Source organism: Crinia signifera, chromosome 5 (genome assembly GCF_055691185.1).
Source record: "Crinia signifera chromosome 5, ASM5569118v1, whole genome shotgun sequence".
NCBI lineage: Eukaryota > Metazoa > Chordata > Amphibia > Anura > Myobatrachidae > Crinia > Crinia signifera.
The window spans coordinates 210,019,998-210,044,017 of record NC_139221.1 but is presented as its reverse complement, the minus strand read 5'-3'; the positions used below and the strand labels follow the sequence as shown (position 1 = coordinate 210,044,017).

The 24,020-nt window shown below is 39.0% G+C and overlaps 1 protein-coding gene across 5 annotated transcripts in view; it reads right to left on the bottom strand.

Moving 5' to 3' along the window:
• The window catches only part of LOC146080820 (uncharacterized), a 62,629-nt gene that overhangs the window by 37,198 nt on the left and 1,411 nt on the right, over positions 1-24,020 (bottom strand). For all 5 annotated transcript variants that reach the window (XR_014474999.1, XR_014475000.1, XM_083188490.1 and 2 more), the window contains exon 2: positions 20,046-20,238. The gene's annotated coding sequence lies outside the window, so the exon portion shown is untranslated. The remainder of the gene's footprint in view (positions 1-20,045; positions 20,239-24,020) is intronic.

Here is a 24,020-nt window from a genome sequence, read left to right as displayed (position 1 = left end):
TAACCCGCTAAGGAGGCAGTTTAAAGAATAATACCATAATGCATGATGTCATATTAACGGTTTTTAGGGACACTGAAAATAGTTTGCATTGCTGGGCGTTATCCATTAGGAGATCAATGGAAACGCAACAGGATCTGGGACCAACATCATCAGCAAAGCATAAAACTGCATAACGCCAAGTCGTAGGTGCCGTACGCCAAAGTATCACACAGTATGCCGCCATACCAACAGAATTAGCGATGCTGATAATAGATTACACCCAAAAACAGAAACTATTTGCATATTAAAAGCTGGTAACAGGACCGAAACTGCCAGAGAGGCACCTTACAGCATTACAGCATAATGCATGATGTCATACTTTTGGTTCCATGATCAAAATAATCATACAACCCTTTGGATTTTAAGCAAAACCTAGCTGGACATAGAACTGAAACCCCCAAGGAGGCAGCTGAAAGAACAACACCATAATGCATGATATCATACTTTTGGTTTTATGATCAAAATAATCATACAACCCTTTGGATTTTAAGCAAAATCTAGCTGGACATAGAACTGAAACCGCCTTACGGCACTGCATGATGCCATATTAACACTGCATGATGCCATATTAACAGTTTCTGGGACACTGAAAATAGTTTGCATTGCTGGGTGTTATCCATTAGGAGATCAATGGAAACGCAACAGGATCTGGAACCAACATCATCAGTAAAGCATAAAACTGCATAATGCCAAGTAGTAGGTGCCGTACGCCAAAGCGTCACACAATATGCCGCCATACCAACGGAATTAGCGATGCTGATAATAGATTACACCCAAAAATAGAAACTATTTGCATTTTAAAACCTAGTAACAGGACCGAAACTGCCAGAGAGGCAGCTTACAGTATTACACCATAATGCATGATGCAATACTTTTGGTTTTATGATCAAAATAATCATACAACCCTTTGGATTTTAAGCAAAACCTAGCTGGACATAGAACTGAAACCGCCAGGACAATACAGCACAATGCTGCACCTTACGGCACTGCATGATGCAATATTAATGTTTTTTAGGGACATTGAAAATAGTATGCATTGCTGGGTGTTATCCATTAGGAGATCAATGGAAACGCAACAGGATCTGGGACCAACATCATCAGTAAAGCATAAAACTGCATAATGCCAAGTCGTAGGTGCCGTACGCCAAAGCATCACACAGTATGCAGCCATACTAACGGAATTAGCGATGCTGATAATTGATTACACCCAAAAATAAAACTATTTGCATATTAAAAGCTGGTAACAGGACCGAAACTGCCTGATGCAATACTTTTGGTTTTATGATCAAAATAATCATAAAACCCACTGGATATTAAGAAAAACTTAGCTGGACATAGGACTGAAACCGCAAAGGAGGCAGCTTAAATAACAACATAATGCATGATATCATACTTTTGGTTCCATGATCAAAATAAACATACAACCCTTTGGATTTTAAGCAAAACCTAGCTGGACATAGGACTGAAAACGCCAAGGAGGCAGCTTAAATAACACCATAATGCATGATATCATACTTTTGGTTTTATGATCAATATAATCATACAACCCTTTGGATTTTAAGCAAAACCTAGCTGGACATAGGACTGAAACCGCCAAGGAGGCAGCTGAAAGAATAACACCATAATGCATGATATCATACTTTTGGTTTTATGATCAAAATAATCATACAACCCTTTGGATTTTAAGCAAAACCTAGCTGGAAATAGGACTGAAACCACCAGGACAATACAGCACAATGCTGCACCTTACGGCACTGCATGATGCAATATTAATGGTTTTTAGGGACACTGAAAATAGTTTGCATTGCTGGGTGTTATCCATTAGGAGATCAATGGAAACGCAACAGGATCTGGGACCAACATCCTTAGTAAAGCATAAAACTGCATAATGCCAAGTCGTAGGTGCCGTACGCCAAAGCATCACACAGTATGCAGCCATACCAACAGAATTAGCGATGCTGATAATAGATTACACCCAAAAATAGAAACTATTTGCATATTAAAAGCTGGTAACAGGACCGAAACTGCCAGAGAGGCAGCTTACAGTATTACACCATAATGCATGATGCAATACTTTTTGTTTTATAATCAAAATAATCATACAACCCATTGGATATTAAGAAAAACCTAGCTTGACATAGGACTGGAAACGCCAAGGGGGCAGCTTAAAGCATAACACCATAATGCATGAGGTCATACTTTTGGTTCCATGATCAATATAATCATACAACCCTTTGGATATTAAGCAAAATCTAGCTGGACATAGGACTGAAACCGCCAAGGACGCAGCTGAAAGAATAACGCCATAATGCATGAGGTCATACTTTTGGTTCCATGATCAAAATAATCATACAACCCTTTGGATATTAAGCAAAACCTAGCTGGACATACAGTAGGACTGAAACCACCAAGGAGGCAGCTTACAGCAGAACACCATAATGCATGATGTCATACTTTTGGTTCCATGATCAAAATAATCATACAACCCCTTTGGATATTAAGAAAAATGCGAGCTGGACATAGAACTGAAACCCCCAAGGAGGCAGCTGAAAGAACAACACCATAATGCATGATGTCATACTTTTGGTTCTATGATCAAAATAATCATACAACCCTTTGGATTTTAAGCAAAACCTAGCTGGACATAGGAATGAAAACCACCAGGACAATACAGCACAATACTGAACCTTACGGCACTGCATGATGCAATATTAATGGTTTTTAGGGACACTGAAAATAGTTTGCATTGCTGGGTGTTATCCATTAGGAGATCAATGGAAACGCAACAGGATCTGGAACCAACATCATCAGTAAAGCATAAAACTGCATAATGCCAAGTCGTAGGTGCCGTACGCCAAAGCATCACACAGAATGCAGCCATACCAACGGAATTAGCAATGCTGATAATAGATTACACCCAAAAATAGAAACTATTTTTGCATATTCAAAGCTGGTAACAGGACCGAAACTGCCAGAGAGGCAGCTTACAGCATTACACCATAATGCATGATGTCATATTTTTGGTTCCATGATCAAAATAATCATACAACCCTTTGGATATTAAGAAAAACCGAGCTGAAAGAACACCATAATGCATGATGTCATACTTTTGGTTCTATGATCAAAATATTCATACAACCCTTTGGATTTTAAGCAAAACCTATCTGGACATAGGACTGAAACCCCCAAGGAGGCAGCTGAAAGAAGAATTTCAAAATATTAGGGATTTAAATAAAGGATATATGAAAATGAGGTGGAACGTTAGTAATGGGATCATACAGCAAAACATAATGCTATACTGATAGTTGTGGGGAGGCGGAAACCTGGTTTAACCCAGAATTTCAAAACATTAGGGATTTTAATAAAGGATAGATGAAAATGAGGTGGAACGTTATGAATGGGATCATACAGCAAAACATAATGCTCTACTGCTGGTTGTGGGAATGCACAAACCTGGTTTAACGAAGAATTTCAGATGATTAGGAATTTAAATAAAAGGATAGACGAAAATGAGGTGGAACGTTAGGAATGGGAACCATACAGCATAATGCAATGTCGCACGGCACCATACGGCACAACATAATGCTCTACTGATGGTTGTGGGGAGGCGGAAACCTGGTTTAACCCAGAATTTCAAAATATTAGAGTTTAAATAAAGGATAGATGAAAATGAGGTGGAACATTAGGAATGGGATCATACAGCAAAACATAATGATCCACTGATGGTTGTGGGGAGGCAGAAACCTGGTTTAACCCAGAATATCAAAATATTAGGGTTTTAAATAAAGGATAGATAAAAATGAGGTGGAACATTAGGAATTGAACCATACAGCATAATGCAATGTCGCACGGCACCATATGACACAACATAATGCTCTACTGATGGTTGTGGGGAGGCATAAATCTGGTTTAACCCAGAATTTTAAATTATGAGAGTTTTAAATAAAGTATAGATGAAAATGAGGTGGAACGTTAGGAATGGGAACCATATAGCATAATGCAATGTCGCATGGCACCATATGACACAACATAATGCTCTACTGATGGTTGTGGGGAGGCGGAAACCTGGTTTAACCCAGAATATCAAATGATGAGCGTTATAAATAAAGGATAGATGAAAATGAGGTGGAATGTTAGGAATGGGAACCATAGAGCATAATGGCACCATATGACACAACATAATGCTCTACTGATGGTTGTGGGGAAGCGGAAATCTGGTTTAACCCAGAATTTCAAAATATTAGGGCTTTAAATAAAGGATATATGAAAATGAGATGGAACGTTAGTAATGGGATCATACAGCAAAACATAATGCTATACTGATAGTTGTGGGGAGGCGGAAACCTGGTTTAACCCAGAATTTCAAAACATTAGGGATTTTAATAAAGGATAGATGAAAATGAGGTGGAACGTTATGAATGGGATCATACAGCAAAAACATAATGCTCTACTGCTGGTTGTGGGAATGCAGAAACCTGGTTTAACCAAGAATTTCAGATGATTAGGGATTTAAATAAAAGGATAGACGAAAATGAGGTGGAACGTTAGGAATGGGAACCATACAGCATAATGGAATGTCGCACGGCACCATACGACATCATCATAATGCTCTACTGATGGTTTTGGGGAAGCAGAAATCTGGTTTAACCCAGAATTTCAAATGATTAGGGATTTTAATAAAGGGTAGATGAAAATGAGGTGGAACGTTAGGAATGGAACCATACAGCATAATGCAATGTCGCACGGCACCATACGGCACAACATAATGCTCTACTGATGGTTGTGGGGACGCAGAAATCTGGTTTAACCCAGAATTTTAAAGTATTAGGGTTTTATATGACAACAAATGAAGGGAAAAAAAGGATTAATTACGGAGAAAAAGGGAATCTAGATACGCAAAATGCAGAAAGGATATTTACCTGTGTATTGAAGTCCATAAACAGCTCTACCATCAGCTTGCCTGTTTAATATCCACCACAAAGCCATCTGTAATATCGGTACTGGTGTAGTTTTCACGTGCTACTTCCAGGTTCTATGTAAAATAAAGTAACTTAAGTCCATGCCAACATGGATAGTTCCACTATCCATGTTGGCATGGAGTTAATTTTAAATAGCGTAGCGAGCCACCGAGCCCGCAGCGTGGGCGAGCGAAGCGAGCCCCGCAAGGGGACTCAGACGCATGGCATTGTGAAACTACACAAGTACCATAATATCTCCAGGGTTGGTAGACATTGCCATCCTCTTGGAACTTTGCCACTGGATAAAGACATTTTCTTTCAGGTACCCAAAATTGTAAAATATTCAATATAGTAGCTGCCGAAGTGAGAAGAGGAGAGAAGCGTTATATGGTTTAGAGAGAGTTTAGTTGTACTAATAATCTCGATTGGCAATCATACAACCCATTGGATATTAACAAAAACTGAGCTGGACATAGGACTGAAACCACCAAGGAGGAAGCTGAAAGAACACCATAATGCATAATGTCATACTTTTGGTTCCATGATCAAAATAATTGTACAACCCTTTTGTTTTTAAGCAAAACCTAGCTGGACATAGGACTGAAACAGCCAGGACAAAATAGCACAATGCTGCACCTTACGGCACTGCATGATGCCATATTAACGGTTTTTAGGGACACTGAAAATAGTTTGCATTGCTGGGTGTTATCCATTAGGAGATCAATGGAAACGCAACAGGATCTGGGACCAACATCATCAGTATAGCACATAACTGCATAATGCCAAGTCGTAGGTGCCGTACGCCAAAAACGTCACACAGTATGCCGCCATACCAACGGAATTAGCGATGCTGATAATAGATAACACCCAAAAATAGAAACTATTTGCATATTAAAAGCTGGTAACAGGACCGAAACTGCCAGAGAGGCAGCTTACAGTATTACACCATGATACATAATTCAATACTTTTGGTTTTATGATCAAAATAATTATACAACCCTTTGGATTTTAAGCAAAACCTAGCTGCACATATGCTTTAAACTGCTTCCTTGGCGGGTTCAGTCCTAACACCATAATGCATGATGTCATACTTTTGATTCCATGATCAAAATAATCATACAACCCTTTGAATTTTAAGCAAAACCTAGCTGGACATATAACTGAAACCGCCAGGACAATACAGCACAATGCACATGCACAATGCATGTCGTCATACTTTTGGTTCCATGATCAAAATAATCATACAACCCATTGGATATTAAGAAAAACCTAGCTGGACATAGGACTGAAACCGCCAAGGAGGCAGCTTAAATAACACCATAATACGTGATGTCATACTTTTGGTTCCATGATCAAAATAATCATACAACCCTTTGGATTTTAAGCAAAACCTAGCTGGACATATTTAAGCTGCCTCCTTGGAGGTTTCAGTCATAACACCCTAATGCATGATGTCATACTTTTGGTTCCACGATCAAAATAATCATACAACCCTTTGGATATTAAGAAAAACCGAGCTGGACGTAGGACTGAAACCACCAAGGTGGAAGCTTAAAAGAATAACACCATAATGCATGATGTCATACTTTTGGTTTCATGATCAAAATAATCATACAGGTGCCGGACGGAAATAATATCCAAATGGTTGTATGGTTAAGCAAAACCTAGCTGCACATAGGACTGAACCCGCCAAGGAGGCAGTTTAAAGCATAACACCATAATGCATGATGCAATACTTTTGGTTTTATGATCAAAATAATCTTACAACCCTTTGGATTTGATGCAAAACCTAGCTGCACATATGCTTTAAACTGCCTCCTTGGCGGGTTCAGTCCTAACACCATAATGCATGATGTCATACTTTTGATTCCATGATCAAAATAATCATACAACCCTTTGAATTTTAAGCAAAACCTAGCTGGACATGTATTGTCCTGGCGGTTTCAGTTATATCACAATGCTGCACCTTACAGCACTGCATGATGCCATATTAACGTTTTTTAGGGACACTGAAAATAGTTTGCATTGCTGGGCGTTATCCATTAGGAGATCAATGGAAACGCAACAGGATCTGGAACCAACATCATCAGTAAAGCATAAAACTGCATAATGCCAAGTCGTAGGTGCCGTACGCCAAAGCATCACACAGTATGCAGCCATACCAACGGAATTAGCGATGCTGATAATAGATTACACCCAAAAATAGAAACTATTTGCATATTAAATAAAGGCTGATAATAGGACCCAAACTGCCAGAAAGGCAGCTTACAGTATTACACCATGATGCAATACTTTTGGTTTTATGATCGAAATAATATCCAAATGGTTGTATGGTTAAGCAAAACCTAGCTGCACATAGGACTGAACCCGCCAAGGAGGCAGTTTAAAGCATAACACCATACTGCATGATGTCATACTTTTGGTTCCATGATCAAAATAATCATACAACCCTTTGGATATTAAGAAAAATCCGAGCTGGACATAGGACTGAAACAGCCAAGGAGGCAGCTTAAATAACATCATAATGCATGATGTCATACTTTTGATCCCTTGATCAAAATAATAATACAACCCTTTGGATATTAAGAAAAACCGAGCTGGACATAGAACTGAAACCACCAAGGTGGAAGCTTAAAGAATAAAACCATAATGAATGATGTCATCCTTTTGGTTCCAAGATCAAAATAATCATACAACCCTTTGGATATTAAGCAAAACCTAGCTGGACATTTTACTGAAACCTCCAAGGAGGCAGCTGAAAGAATAACAACATAATGCATGATGTCATACTTTTGGTTCTATGATCAAAATAATCATACAACCCTTTGGATTTTAAGCAAAACCTAGCTGGACATAGGACTGAAACCGCCAAGGAGGCAGCTGAAAGAATAACACCATAATGCATGATGTCATACTTTTGGTTCCATGATCAAAATAATCATACAACTCTTTGGATTTTAAGCAAAACCTAGCTGGACATAGGACTGAAACAGCCAGGACAATACAGCACAGTGCTGCACCTTACGGCACTGCATGATGCAATATTAATAGTTTTTAGGGACACTGAAAATAGTTTGCATTCCTGGGTGTTATCCATTAGGAGATCAATGGAAACGCAACAGGATCTGGAACCAACATCATCAGTAAAAGCATAAAACTGCACAATGCCAAGTCGTAGGTGCCGTACGCCAAAGCATCACACAGTATGCCGCCATACCAACAGAATTAGCGATGCTGATAATAGATTACACCCAAAAATAGAAACTTTTTGCATATTAAATAAAAGCTGATAACAGGACCGAAACTGCCAGAGAGGCAGCTTACAGTATTACACCATGATGCAATACTTTTGGTTTTATGATCGAAATAATCATACAACCCTTTGGATATTAAGCAAAACCTAGCTGCACATAGGACTGAACCCGCTAAGGAGGCAGTTTGAAGAATAACACCATAATGCATGATGTCATATTAACGGTTTTTAGGGACACTGAAAATAGTTTGCATTGCTGGGTGTTATCCATTAGGAGATCAATGGAAACGCAACAGGATCTGGGACCAACATCATCAGTAAAAGCAAAAAACTGCAGAATGCCAAGTCGTAGGTGCCGTACGCCAAAGAGTCACAGTATGCCGCCATACCAATGGAATTAGCAATGCTGATAATAGATTACACCCAAAAATAGAAACTATTTGCACATTAAATAAAAGCTGATAAAAGTACCCAAACTGCCAGAGGGGCAGCTTACAGTATATTACACCATAATGCATGATGCAATACTTTTGGTTTTATGATCGAAATAATCATACAACCCCTTTGGATATTAAGCAAAACCTAGCTGCACATAGGACTGAAACCGCCAAGGGGGCAGCTTAAAGCATAACACCATAATGCATGATGCAATACTTTTGGTTTTATGATCAAAATAGTCATACACCCCATTGGATATTAAGCAAAACCGAGCTGAAAGAACACCATAATGCATGATGTCATACTTTTGGTTCTATGATCAAAATAATAATACAACCCTTTGGATTTTAAGCAAAACCTAGCTGGACATAGAACTGAAACCGCCTTACGGCACTGCATGATGCCATATTAACGGTTTTTAGGGACACTGAAAATAGTTTGCATTGCTGGGTGTTATCCATTAGATCAATGGAAACGCAACAGGATCTTTAACCAACATCATCAGTAAAGCATAAAACTGCATAATGCCAAGTCGTAGGTGCCGTACGCCAAAGCGACACACAGTATGCCGCCATACCAACGGAATTAGCGATGCTGATAATAGATTACACCCAAAAACAGAAACTATTTGCATATTAAAAGCTGGTAACAGGACTGAAACTGCCAGAGAAGCAGCTTACAGCATTACACCATAATGCATGAGGTCATACTTTTGGTTCCATGATCAAAATAATCATACAACCCCTTTGGATATTAAGAAAAATCCGAGCTGGACATAGAACTGAAACCCCCAAGGAGGCAGCTAAAAGAACAACACCATAATGCATGATATCATACTTTTGGTTTTATGATCAATATAATCATACAACCCTTTGGATTTTAAGCAAAACCTAGCTGGACATAGGACTAAAACCGCCAAGGAGGCAGCTGAAAGAATAACACCATAATGCATGATATCATACTTTTGGTTTTATGATCAAAATAATCATACAACCCTTTGGATTTTAAGCAAAACCTAGCTGGAAATAGGACTGAAACCACCAGGACAATACAGCACAATGCTGCACCTTACGGCACTGCATGATGCAATATTAATGGTTTTTAGGGACACTGAAAATAGTTTCCATTGCTGGGTGTTATCCATTAGGAGATCAATGGAAACGCAACAGGATCTGGGACCAACATCCTTAGTAAAGCATAAAACTGCATAATGCCAAGTCGTAGGTGCCGTACGCCAAAGCATCACACAGTATGCAGCCATACCAACAGAATTAGCGATGCTGATAATAGATTACACCCAAAAATATAAACTATTTGCATATTAAAAGCTGGTAACAGGACCGAAACTGCCAGAGAGGCAGCTTACAGCATTACACCATAATGCATGATGTCATACTTTTGGTTCCATGATCAAAATAAACATACAACCCTTTGGATATTAAGAAAAACCGAGCTGAAAGAACACCATAATGCATGATGTCATACTTTTGGTTCTATGATCAAAAAATTCATACAACCCTTTGGATTTTAAGCAAAACCTAGCTGGACATAGGACTGAAACCGCCAAGGGGGCAGCTTAAAGCATAACACCATAATGCATGATGTCATACTTTTGGTTCCATGATCAATATAATCATACAACCCTTTGGATATTAAGCAAAACCTAGCTAGACATATTACTGAAACCGCAAAGGAGGCAGCTTAAATAACACCATAATTCGTGATGTCATACTTTTGGTTCCATGATCAATATAATCATACAACCCTTTGGATATTAAGCAAAACCTAGCTGGACATAGAACTGAAACCGCCTTATGGCACTGCATGATGCCATATTAACGGTTTTTAGGGACACTGAAAATAGTTTGCATTGCTGGGCGTTATCCATTAGGAGATCAATGGAAACGCAACAGGATCTGGAACCAATATCATCAGTAAAGCATAAAACTGCATAATGCCAAGTCGTAGGTGCCGTACGCCAAAGCTTCACACAGTATGCTGCCATACCAACGGAATTAGCGATGCTGATAATAGATTACACCCAAAAATAGAAACTATTTGCATATTAAATAAAAGCTGATAATAGGACCCAAACTTGCAATACTTTTGGTTTTATGATCGAAATAATATCCAAAGGGTTGTATGGTTAAGCAAAACCTAGCTGCACATAGGACTAAACCCGCCAAGGAGGCAGTTTAAAACATAACACCATAATGCATGATGTCATACTTTTGGTTCCATGATCAAAATAATCATACAACCCCTTTGGATATTAAGAAAAATACGAGCTGGACATAGAACTGAAACCCCCAAGGAGGCAGCTGAAAGAATAACAACATAATGCATGATGTCATACTTTTGATTCCATGATCAAAATAACCATACAACCCTTTGGATTTTAAGCAAAACCTAGCTGGACATAGGATTGAAACAGCCAAGGAGGCAGCTTAAATAACACCATAATGCATGATGTCATACTTTTGATCCCTTGATCAAAATAATAATACAACCCTTTGGATATTAAGAAAAACCGAGCTGGACATAGAACTGAAACCACCAAGGTGGAAGCTTAAAGAATAAAACCATAATGCATGATGTCATCCTTTTGGTTCCATGATCAAAATAATCATACAACCCTTTGGATATTAAGCAAAACCTAGCTGGACATTTTACTGAAACCTCCAAGGAGGCAGCTGAAAGAATAACACCATAATGCATGATGTCATACTTCTGGTTCTATGATCAAAATAATCATACAACCCTTTGGATTTTAAGCAAAACCTAGCTGGACATAGGACTGAAACCGCCAAGGAGGCAGCTGAAAGAATAACACCATAATGCATGATGTCATACTTTTGGTTCCATGATCAAAATAATCATACAACTCTTTGGATTTTAAGCAAAACCTAGCTGGACATAGGACTGAAACAGCCAGGACAATACAGCACAGTGCTGCACCTTACGGCACTGCATGATGCAATATTAATAGTTTTTAGGGACACTGAAAATAGTTTGCATTCCTGGGTGTTATCCATTAGGAGATCAATGGAAACGCAACAGGATCTGGAACCAACATCATCAGTAAAAGCATAAAACTGCACAATGCCAAGTCGTAGGTGCCGTACGCCAAAGCATCACACAGTATGCCGCCATACCAACAGAATTAGCGATGCTGATAATAGATTACACCCAAAAATAGAAACTTTTTGCATATTAAATAAAAGCTGATAACAGGACCGAAACTGCCAGAGAGGCAGCTTACAGTATTACACCATGATGCAATACTTTTGGTTTTATGATCGAAATAATCATACAACCCTTTGGATATTAAGCAAAACCTAGCTGCACATAGGACTGAACCCGCTAAGGAGGCAGTTTGAAGAATAACACCATAATGCATGATGTCATATTAACGGTTTTTAGGGACACTGAAAATAGTTTGCATTGCTGGGTGTTATCCATTAGGAGATCAATGGAAACGCAACAGGATCTGGGACCAACATCATCAGTAAAAGCAAAAAACTGCAGAATGCCAAGTCGTAGGTGCCGTACGCCAAAGAGTCACAGTATGCCGCCATACCAATGGAATTAGCAATGCTGATAATAGATTACACCCAAAAATAGAAACTATTTGCACATTAAATAAAAGCTGATAAAAGTACCCAAACTGCCAGAGGGGCAGCTTACAGTATATTACACCATAATGCATGATGCAATACTTTTGGTTTTATGATCGAAATAATCATACAACCCCTTTGGATATTAAGCAAAACCTAGCTGCACATAGGACTGAAACCGCCAAGGGGGCAGCTTAAAGCATAACACCATAATGCATGATGCAATACTTTTGGTTTTATGATCAAAATAGTCATACACCCCATTGGATATTAAGCAAAACCGAGCTGAAAGAACACCATAATGCATGATGTCATACTTTTGGTTCTATGATCAAAATAATAATACAACCCTTTGGATTTTAAGCAAAACCTAGCTGGACATAGAACTGAAACCGCCTTACGGCACTGCATGATGCCATATTAACGGTTTTTAGGGACACTGAAAATAGTTTGCATTGCTGGGTGTTATCCATTAGATCAATGGAAACGCAACAGGATCTTTAACCAACATCATCAGTAAAGCATAAAACTGCATAATGCCAAGTCGTAGGTGCCGTACGCCAAAGCGACACACAGTATGCCGCCATACCAACGGAATTAGCGATGCTGATAATAGATTACACCCAAAAACAGAAACTATTTGCATATTAAAAGCTGGTAACAGGACTGAAACTGCCAGAGAAGCAGCTTACAGCATTACACCATAATGCATGAGGTCATACTTTTGGTTCCATGATCAAAATAATCATACAACCCCTTTGGATATTAAGAAAAATCCGAGCTGGACATAGAACTGAAACCCCCAAGGAGGCAGCTAAAAGAACAACACCATAATGCATGATATCATACTTTTGGTTTTATGATCAATATAATCATACAACCCTTTGGATTTTAAGCAAAACCTAGCTGGACATAGGACTAAAACCGCCAAGGAGGCAGCTGAAAGAATAACACCATAATGCATGATATCATACTTTTGGTTTTATGATCAAAATAATCATACAACCCTTTGGATTTTAAGCAAAACCTAGCTGGAAATAGGACTGAAACCACCAGGACAATACAGCACAATGCTGCACCTTACGGCACTGCATGATGCAATATTAATGGTTTTTAGGGACACTGAAAATAGTTTCCATTGCTGGGTGTTATCCATTAGGAGATCAATGGAAACGCAACAGGATCTGGGACCAACATCCTTAGTAAAGCATAAAACTGCATAATGCCAAGTCGTAGGTGCCGTACGCCAAAGCATCACACAGTATGCAGCCATACCAACAGAATTAGCGATGCTGATAATAGATTACACCCAAAAATATAAACTATTTGCATATTAAAAGCTGGTAACAGGACCGAAACTGCCAGAGAGGCAGCTTACAGCATTACACCATAATGCATGATGTCATACTTTTGGTTCCATGATCAAAATAAACATACAACCCTTTGGATATTAAGAAAAACCGAGCTGAAAGAACACCATAATGCATGATGTCATACTTTTGGTTCTATGATCAAAAAATTCATACAACCCTTTGGATTTTAAGCAAAACCTAGCTGGACATAGGACTGAAACCGCCAAGGGGGCAGCTTAAAGCATAACACCATAATGCATGATGTCATACTTTTGGTTCCATGATCAATATAATCATACAACCCTTTGGATATTAAGCAAAACCTAGCTAGACATATTACTGAAACCGCAAAGGAGGCAGCTTAAATAACACCATAATTCGTGATGTCATACTTTTGGTTCCATGATCAATATAATCATACAACCCTTTGGATATTAAGCAAAACCTAGCTGGACATAGAACTGAAACCGCCTTATGGCACTGCATGATGCCATATTAACGGTTTTTAGGGACACTGAAAATAGTTTGCATTGCTGGGCGTTATCCATTAGGAGATCAATGGAAACGCAACAGGATCTGGAACCAATATCATCAGTAAAGCATAAAACTGCATAATGCCAAGTCGTAGGTGCCGTACGCCAAAGCTTCACACAGTATGCCGCCATACCAACGGAATTAGCGATGCTGATAATAGATTACACCCAAAAATAGAAACTATTTGCATATTAAATAAAAGCTGATAATAGGACCCAAACTTGCAATACTTTTGGTTTTATGATCGAAATAATATCCAAAGGGTTGTATGGTTAAGCAAAACCTAGCTGCACATAGGACTAAACCCGCCAAGGAGGCAGTTTAAAACATAACACCATAATGCATGATGTCATACTTTTGGTTCCATGATCAAAATAATCATACAACCCCTTTGGATATTAAGAAAAATACGAGCTGGACATAGAACTGAAACCCCCAAGGAGGCAGCTGAAAGAATAACAACATAATGCATGATGTCATACTTTTGATTCCATGATCAAAATAACCATACAACCCTTTGGATTTTAAGCAAAACCTAGCTGGACATAGGATTGAAACAGCCAAGGAGGCAGCTTAAATAACACCATAATGCATGATGTCATACTTTTGATCCCTTGATCAAAATAATAATACAACCCTTTGGATATTAAGAAAAACCGAGCTGGACATAGAACTGAAACCACCAAGGTGGAAGCTTAAAGAATAAAACCATAATGCATGATGTCATCCTTTTGGTTCCATGATCAAAATAATCATACAACCCTTTGGATATTAAGCAAAACCTAGCTGGACATTTTACTGAAACCTCCAAGGAGGCAGCTGAAAGAATAACACCATAATGCATGATGTCATACTTCTGGTTCTATGATCAAAATAATCATACAACCCTTTGGATTTTAAGCAAAACCTAGCTGGACATAGGACTGAAACCGCCAAGGAGGCAGCTGAAAGAATAACACCATAATGCATGATGTCATACTTTTGGTTCCATGATCCAAATAATCATACAACTCTTTGGATTTTAAGCAAAACCTAGCTGGACATAGGACTGAAACAGCCAGGACAATACAGCACAGTGCTGCACCTTACGGCACTGCATGATGCAATATTAATAGTTTTTAGGGACACTGAAAATAGTTTGCATTCCTGGGTGTTATCCATTAGGAGATCAATGGAAACGCAACAGGATCTGGAACCAACATCAGTAAAAGCATAAAACTGCACAATGCCAAGTCGTAGGTGCCGTACGCCAAAGCATCACACAGTATGCCGCCATACCTACAGAATTAGCGATGCTGATAATAGATTACACCCAAAAATAGAAACTTTTTGCATATTAAATAAAAGCTGATAACAGGACCGAAACTGCCAGAGAGGCAGCTTACAGTATTACACCATGATGCAATACTTTTGGTTTTATGATCGAAATAATCATACAACCCTTTGGATATTAAGCAAAACCTAGCTGCACATAGGACTGAACCCGCTAAGGAGGCAGTTTAAAGAATAACACCATAATGCATGATGTCATTTTAACGGTTTTTAGGGACACTGAAAATAGTTTGCATTGCTGGGTGTTATCCATTAGGAGATCAATGGAAACGCAACAGGATCTGGGACCAACATCATCAGTAAAAGCATAAAACTGCATAATGCCAAGTCGTAGGTGCCGTACGCCAAAGAGTCACAGTATGCCGCCATACCAATGGAATTAGCAATGCTGATAATAGATTACACCCAAAAATAGAAACTATTTGCACATTAAATAAAAGCTGATAAAAGTACCCAAACTGCCAGAGGGGCAGCTTACAGTATTACACCATAATGCATGATGCAATACTTTTGGTTTTATGATCGAAATAATCATACAACCCCTTTGGATATTAAGCAAAACCTAGCTGCACATAGGACTGAAACCGCCAACGGGGCAGCTTAAAGCATAACACCATAATGCATGATGCAATACTTTTGGTTTTATGATCAAAATAATAACACAACCCTTTGGATTTTAAGCAAAACCTAGCTGGACATAGAACTGAAACCCCCAAGGAGGCAGCTGAAAGAATAACACCATAATGCATGATGTCATACTTTTGGTTCCATGATCAAAATAATCATACAACCCTTTGGATATTAAGCAAAACCTAGCTGGACATAGTACTGAAACCGCCAAGGAGGCAGCTTAAATAACACCATAATGCATGATGTCATACTTTTGGTTCCATGATCAAAATAATCATACAACACTTTGGATTTTAAGCAAAACCTAGCTGGACATAGAACTGAAACCGCCTTACGGCACTGCATGATGCAATATTAATGGTTTTTAGGGACACTGAAAATAGTTTGCATTGCTGGGTGTTATCCATTAGGAGATCAATGGAAACGCAACAGGATCTGGGACCAACATCATCAGTAAAGCATAAAACTGCATAATGCCAAGTCGTAGGTGCCGTACGCCAAAGCATCACACAGTATGCAGCCATACCAACGGAATTAGCAATGCTGATAATAGATTACACCCAAAAATAGAAACTATTTTTGCTAATTAAAAGCTGGTAACAGGACCGAAACTGCAAGAGAGGCAGCTTACAGCATTTCACCATAATGCATGATGTCATACTTTTGGTTCCATGATCAAAATAATCATACAACCCTTTGGATATTAAGAAAAACCGAGCTGAAAGAACACCATAATGCATGATGTCATACTTTTGGTTCTATGATCAAAATATTCATACAACCCTTTGGATTTTAAGCAAAACCTAGCTGGACATAGGACTGAAACCCCCAAGGAGGCAGCTGAAAGAAGAACACCATAATGCATGATATCATACTTTTGGTTTTATGATCGAAATAATCATACAACCCTTTGGATTTTAATGAAACCCTAGCTGGACATAGGACTGAAACCGCCAAGGAGGCTGCTAAAAGAATAACACCATAATGCATGATGTCATACTTTTGGTTCTATGATCAAAATAATCATACAACCGTTTGGATTTTAAGCAAAACCTAGCTGGACATAGAACTGAAACCCCCAAGGAGGCAGCTGAAAGAACAACACCATAATGCATGATATGATACTTTTGGTTTTATGATCGAAATAATCATACAACCCTTTGGATTTTAAGCAAAACCTAGCTGGACATAGGACTGAAACCGCCAGGACAATACTGTACAATGCTGCACCTTACAGCACTGCATGATGCAATATTAATGGTTTTTAGGGACACTGAAAATAGTTTGCATTGCTGGGTGTTATCCATTAGGAGATCAATGGAAACGCAACAGGATCTGGGACCAACATCATCAGTAAAGCATAAAACTGCATAATGCCAAGTCGTAGGTGCCGTACGCCAAAGCATCACACAGTATGAAGCCATACCAACGGAATTAGCAATGCTGATAATAGATTACACCCAAAAATAGAAACTATTTTTGCTAATTAAAAGCTGGTAACAGGACCGAAACTGCAAGAGAGGCAGCTTACAGCATTTCACCATAATGCATGATGTCATACTTTTGGTTCCATGATCAAAATAATCATACAACCCTTTGGATATTAAGAAAAACCGAGCTGAAAGAACACCATAATGCATGATGTCATACTTTTGGTTCTATGATCGAAATAATCATACAACCCTTTGGATTTTAAGCAAAACCTAGCTGCACATATGCTTTAAACTGCCTCCTTGGCGGGTTCAGTCCTAACACCATAATACATGATGTCATACTTTTGGTTCCATGATCAAAATAATCATACAACCCTTTGGATATTAAGCAAAACCTAGCTGGACATAGAACTGAAACCCCCAAGGAGGCATCTGAAAGAATAACACCATAATACATGATATCATACTTTTGGTTCCATGATCAAAATAATCATACAACCCTTTGGATTTTAAGCAAAACCTAGCTGGACATAGTACTGAAACCGCCAAGGAGGCAGCTTAAAGCATAACAGCATGAGGTCATACTTTTGGTTCTATGATCAAAATAATCATACAACCCCTTTGGATATTAAGAAAAATCTGAGCTGGACATAGAACTGAAACCCCCAAGGAGGCAGCTGAAAGAATAACACCATAATGCATGATATCATACTTTTGGTTTTATGATCAATATAATCATACAACCCTTTGGATTTTAAGCAAAACCTAGCTGGACATAGGACTGAAACCGCCAAGGAGGCAGCTGAAAGAATAACACCATAATGCATGATATCATACTTTTGGTTTTATGATCAAAATAATCATACAACCCTTTGGATTTTAAGCAAAACCTAGCTGGAAATAGGACTGAAACCACCAGGACAATACAGCACAATGCTGCACGTTACGGCACTGCATGATGCAATATTAATGGTTTTTAGGGACACTGAAAATAGTTTGCATTGCTGGGTGTTATCCATTAGGAGATCAATGGAAACGCAACAGGATCTGGGACCAACATCCTTAGTAAAGCATAAAACTGCATAATGCCAAGTCGTAGGTGCCGTACGCCAAAGCATCACACAGTATGCAGCCATACCAACAGAATTAGCGATGCTGATAATAGATTACACCCAAAAATAGAAACTTTTTGCATATTAAATAAAAGCTGATAACAGGACCAAAACTGCCAGAGAGCCAGCTTACAGTATTACACCATAATGCATGATGCAATACTTTTGGTTTTATGATCGAAATAATCATACAACCCTTTGGATATTAAGCAAAACCTAGCTGCACATAGGACTGAACCCGCTAAGGAGGCAGTTTAAAGAATAACACCATAATGCATGATATCATATTAACGGTTTTTAGGGACACTGAAAATAGTTTGCATTGCTGGGCGTTATCCATTAGGAGATCAATGGAAACGCAACAGGATCTGGGACCAACATCATCAGTATAGCACATAACTGAATAATGCCAAGTCGTAGGTGCCGTACGCCAAAGCATACCCCCGTATGCAGCCATACCAACGGAATTAGCGATGCTGATAATAGATTACACCCAAAAATAGAAACTATTTGCATATTAAAAGCTGGTAACAGGACCGAAACTGCCAGAGAGGCAGCTTACAGTATTACACCATAATGCCTGATGCAATACTTTTGGTTTTATGCTCAAAATAATCACACAACCCATTGGATATTAAGAAAAACCTAGCTGGACATAGGACTGAAACCTCCAAGGAGGCAGCTTAAATAACACCATAATGCATGATGTCATACTTTTGGTTCCATGATCAAAATAATCATACAACCCTTTGGATTTTAAGCAAAACCTAGCTGGAAATAGGACTGAAACCACCAGGACAATACAGCACAATGCTACACCTTACGGCACTGCATGATGCCATATTAACGGTTTTTAGGGACACTAAAAATAGTTTGCATTGCTGGGTGTTATCCATTAGGAGATCAATGGAAACGCAACAGGATCTGGAACCAACATCATCAGTAAAGCATAAAACTGCATAATGCCAAGTCGTAGGTGCCGTACGCCAAAGCATCACACAGTATGCCGCCATACCAACGGAATTAGCGATACTGATAATAGAATACACCCAAAAAGAGAAACTATTTGCATATTAAATAAAAGCTGATAACAGGACCCAAACTGCCAGAGAGCCAGCTTACAGTATTATACCATAATGCAATACTTTTGGTTTTATGATCGAAATAATCATACAACCCTTTGGATATTAAGAAAAACCGAGCAAAACCTAGCCGTACATTGGACTGAAAATGCTAAATAGGCAGCTTCCTGCACAATCCCATACCTTTAAAAAGTAAACTCATTAAATGAAAGCAACCTGGAAATGGGATGATTACGATATGAATGGAAGGTGAAAATATATTTACATGTGCATTGAAATCCTTTAATTTCTTGTCCAACATTTTCAAAGACTCAACAGTCGGCAGCACTGTATCCTGCTGTCCGCTTGTTATGTTCTCTGTTCAAAGACATTGGCTTCTCTTGCAACATTGCCAAGGATAGACACAAACCATTTCTTTCAAGTGCTCAATGACCTCAATATTCAATTGAGTAGCTGCCCTAGTGAGAAGAGGAAACCATTCATGTAAGTAACTTTTGGAAACATTTTTAACCAATTTTAAATGCAAGACACCCTACAGGAAGTAAACATACCACATTATAGAAAGTACCATAAAAAAAGTAGTGTTCCTAAAACCTTAACCTTTTTTCCATACCTGATAATGTATCTATATCCAAACACAGTGTGACTGGCCCAAAGGGGTACAGGGGAAACCCCCAGTTGATAACCCTGCATGATAGCTCACCTCTTCCTCTGAGAACCAAGTTCCAGAATGTACATCACAATTGTATATCATTTGTTACATTATACTGCACAGACCTATAGTGTATTTACTGCTCTGCATTGAAGCCCTTAGAAGGCTGTTAGGTCTGCCCGGCTTCCTACATCAATCTTGCTCCGCATACCACAGCCTAGACTGTCAGTCCTAGATGGAGGAAGCACATGCCAATAGGACTGCCTGTACGGTAGGTGACTGGCAGGTAGGACTTCCAATCACTGCCAGGCACAGTGAAGCCAGTGCAGTCTCATGTACTGTATATGGCTCCATTAAGGCTGAGCAAGGTGGAAGATTTTACTTGGGGGGTGGCGGGCATTTTGGGGCTACAGTCCCATAGGTAAATCCTGCCTCTGAACAGAACCTATCTATATAGAAGAAACCTACATTGATGAAGCCTATGTGGTTACATATCTTCCCTGGGAGTCCAACAGAAATTATTTTCTAAATATTGAAATAATTCTACATTGCTGGCCTGTTGATATTAAAAGACTGGCACCATCCTGTAACAGTAACGGAGGTGGAAAATTAACACACACACAAGCAGTGATGTGGATGGCTTGACCCCGTCCAGTAGGGGAACGAAATATTGAATGAGTCACCCCAGAGGCAGAAGAAATGTGAGTGGTCCTTCTTGCTCCTTTTCCTCCTATGTCTTTTTTTTCGGGGGTGGGGTTAATCCCCGGAAAACTGAGTTTAAAGGCCAAGAGACTTGCTGGTAATATTGCTAACATATATTGGGCCTATTTGTCGTATGGAGAATTTATTCTCACCAGCCATACCATCAAAAGTCCAGAGGGACCATGCTGAACGCACACGCCAGACAGCAAATGTGGCCACTGCTAGCCCAAATCCTAGCAAGCCAGCAAGGAAATCAGACTCCTCTGGTAATAGTATCAGCCAGGATACTACCTGAGGGTGTACTACCACCCTCAAGAGGGTGTACTACCCCCCTCAATGCGGGGGGGAGGTGATGACTACCAAGCAATGATACAAGCTATTAAACAAAACTATAGAGCTCCTACTACAGACCAAGGCTGAGGTCATGAAATAGGCCTTAGAAGAAAAAAAAAGGCCAGATAAAAACAGATTTCTGACCGTGTCCAAGAGACATAACAAAAAGTAAATGTTCCAGGACACTACCCTTTTAAAAAACCAAAATGCCAAAAGCACAACAGATATGGTTAAAATTGGACGAGATTTATAACAGGTCTAGAAGAATGCTATAAATGCTATATAGTCAAAATCGCTTGCAGATTGCTCAGGTTTTTTACCTTGAGATCCCCGATGCGCACTCCCGGGACAGCACAAATCAATACCCAGATAGCAAGGGCAGCAATGACAATAGTGCAAATCGAATGTAGATTGCATGAATTGTATGTAAATAATACAGTTAGCAAAGATTGCATAGCAATCGAATCTGAAGTTAAATAGCAAGGGAATCTCACCATGTGTACACACCATTAGAATGATAGGTCTACCTGAGTCTCTAAAGGCACTTCACAATCATTTTTTACGTAACATTCTACCAGAACTGTTAAATATCCAAACAAGTTGCTCAGATTTAGTTATTGAGAGGGCGCAGAGATGGGGCAAATCATATATGTATATATTACTGGCACCACTGGGCACCAATGATTATTAATTAGCCAGTAATATATACATTGCTGGCACAGGCCAGCAATATATATATATTATTGGCATCACTGCCCACCAATGTTACTTATATGCCAGTAATATATACATTGCTGGCAACAGGCCAGCAATGTATATATTACTGGCATTATTGCCCACCAATGGTACTTCTATGCCAGTAATATATACAGTACAGTTTTTCCCATTGGGCACAATGGGCAGTTTCCCAGGGGCCCACGGTGTTGAAAAGGAATATACGTGCCATTCAAAAGTATAATTAGAATCGATTACTTATTATATAATGAATCTTTATTTTCGAGAATTATATCAACAGAAATTTAGCCCATTGTTGTTTCGGATCATGCATTGGTCTGGGCAAAAGTGGTCCTAAGACAGGAGAGTGACTTACAGACAATGGATATTTCCAACTCAGCTAGCCAAATCAAGCAGGTTTAGGGAAACATTTAAATCCTTCTGGGAAGACTATAAAAGTAAATAAACAGCAGGCCATAGAGGACCCCCAAAATTTCTGGCAAGCAGCGAAGGCTGTCATAAGAGGATCAGTTATTGCCTATGAGGCACAGATTAAGAGATACAGGTCGAGTATCCCGTATCCGAATATCCGTTATCCGAATTATTCCGAAAATCATACATTCCAGAAAGTGAAGAAATTTTTTTATTAAAACTCACTGGGGACATATGTAACAGCACTACTGAGGACATGACATGTAACTGGCACTATATATGTACAAGAAAATGATTGCTTGCCATTCAAATTCAGTATCTAAGATAGTACACAAATTTTGTTTCATGTTTTGAAACCTTGTTTTTTGAACAAATAAAATATATTTGTGTGTATTTTATGTGGTAATAAAATATATATGTGTGTATTTTATGTGTTTATACAGCATAAATGCAAGATACTTCAAAAAACATCATTGAAATATTAAAATATTCCGAAATACGGAATAATCCGTTATCCAAAATTCTCCTGGTCCCGAGCATTTTGGATAAGGGAATATATATATATATATATATATGCCCAACAGGGACTTATGGACACCTTTCAAAGGTTTAAGAATAACCAAAAGTACAAAAATTAGATTTCTTCCTAGCAAAACAGTTTAAGAATATCTTACATTCAATAGGAGATTGATTTACATTCCAAAAAGATTATAGGCTTCATAAATTAGGAAATAGGTCAGGAAGAATTCTATCAAATCTTCTTAGAAGCACGTATTCAGCAAAAATAATTCCACACTTGTCTAGACGGGATGCAGTTAAAATCCCGGCGGTCGGGATCCCGGCGTTCAGAATCCCGACACTTTCTCCCTCCGTGGGTGTCCACGACACCCCTGGAGGGAGAATAACTTAGCGTGCCAAGCGTAGCGAGGCACCGGGCCCGCTGCGTGGCGAGCCCGCAAGGGGGGGGCGATCCACGTCCCCCCCCCTTGTCGGGATTCCGGCATTTTGAACGCTGGGATCCCGACCGCTGGGATTTCATACTGAATACGTCTAGACAAGATGGAACTAAAACAAATAATAATGCACAAATAGTGGAAATATTTAGATCATTATATGACGTGTACACAGAAGTACCCTATAAATATTACAGCTAAGACCTCCTTCTGGAATATTAGTATCCTGCCCCAGATCCCACAAGAATGTAATACTTGCTCCCCAATAACAATTAAAGAAGTGGGCAATTCCAACAAAAATTGGACATCGGTCATGAAAAAAAAAGTTTGGATATTCTAAATATGAATTTCCCAGTGCACCGGTCAGTCTATAGTATTTAAAAAAAAATTGATTGGTAACAGTTTGTCACATGACATGCTGCCATTCTGTCTTATTTCAGTAATGGTTATCAGG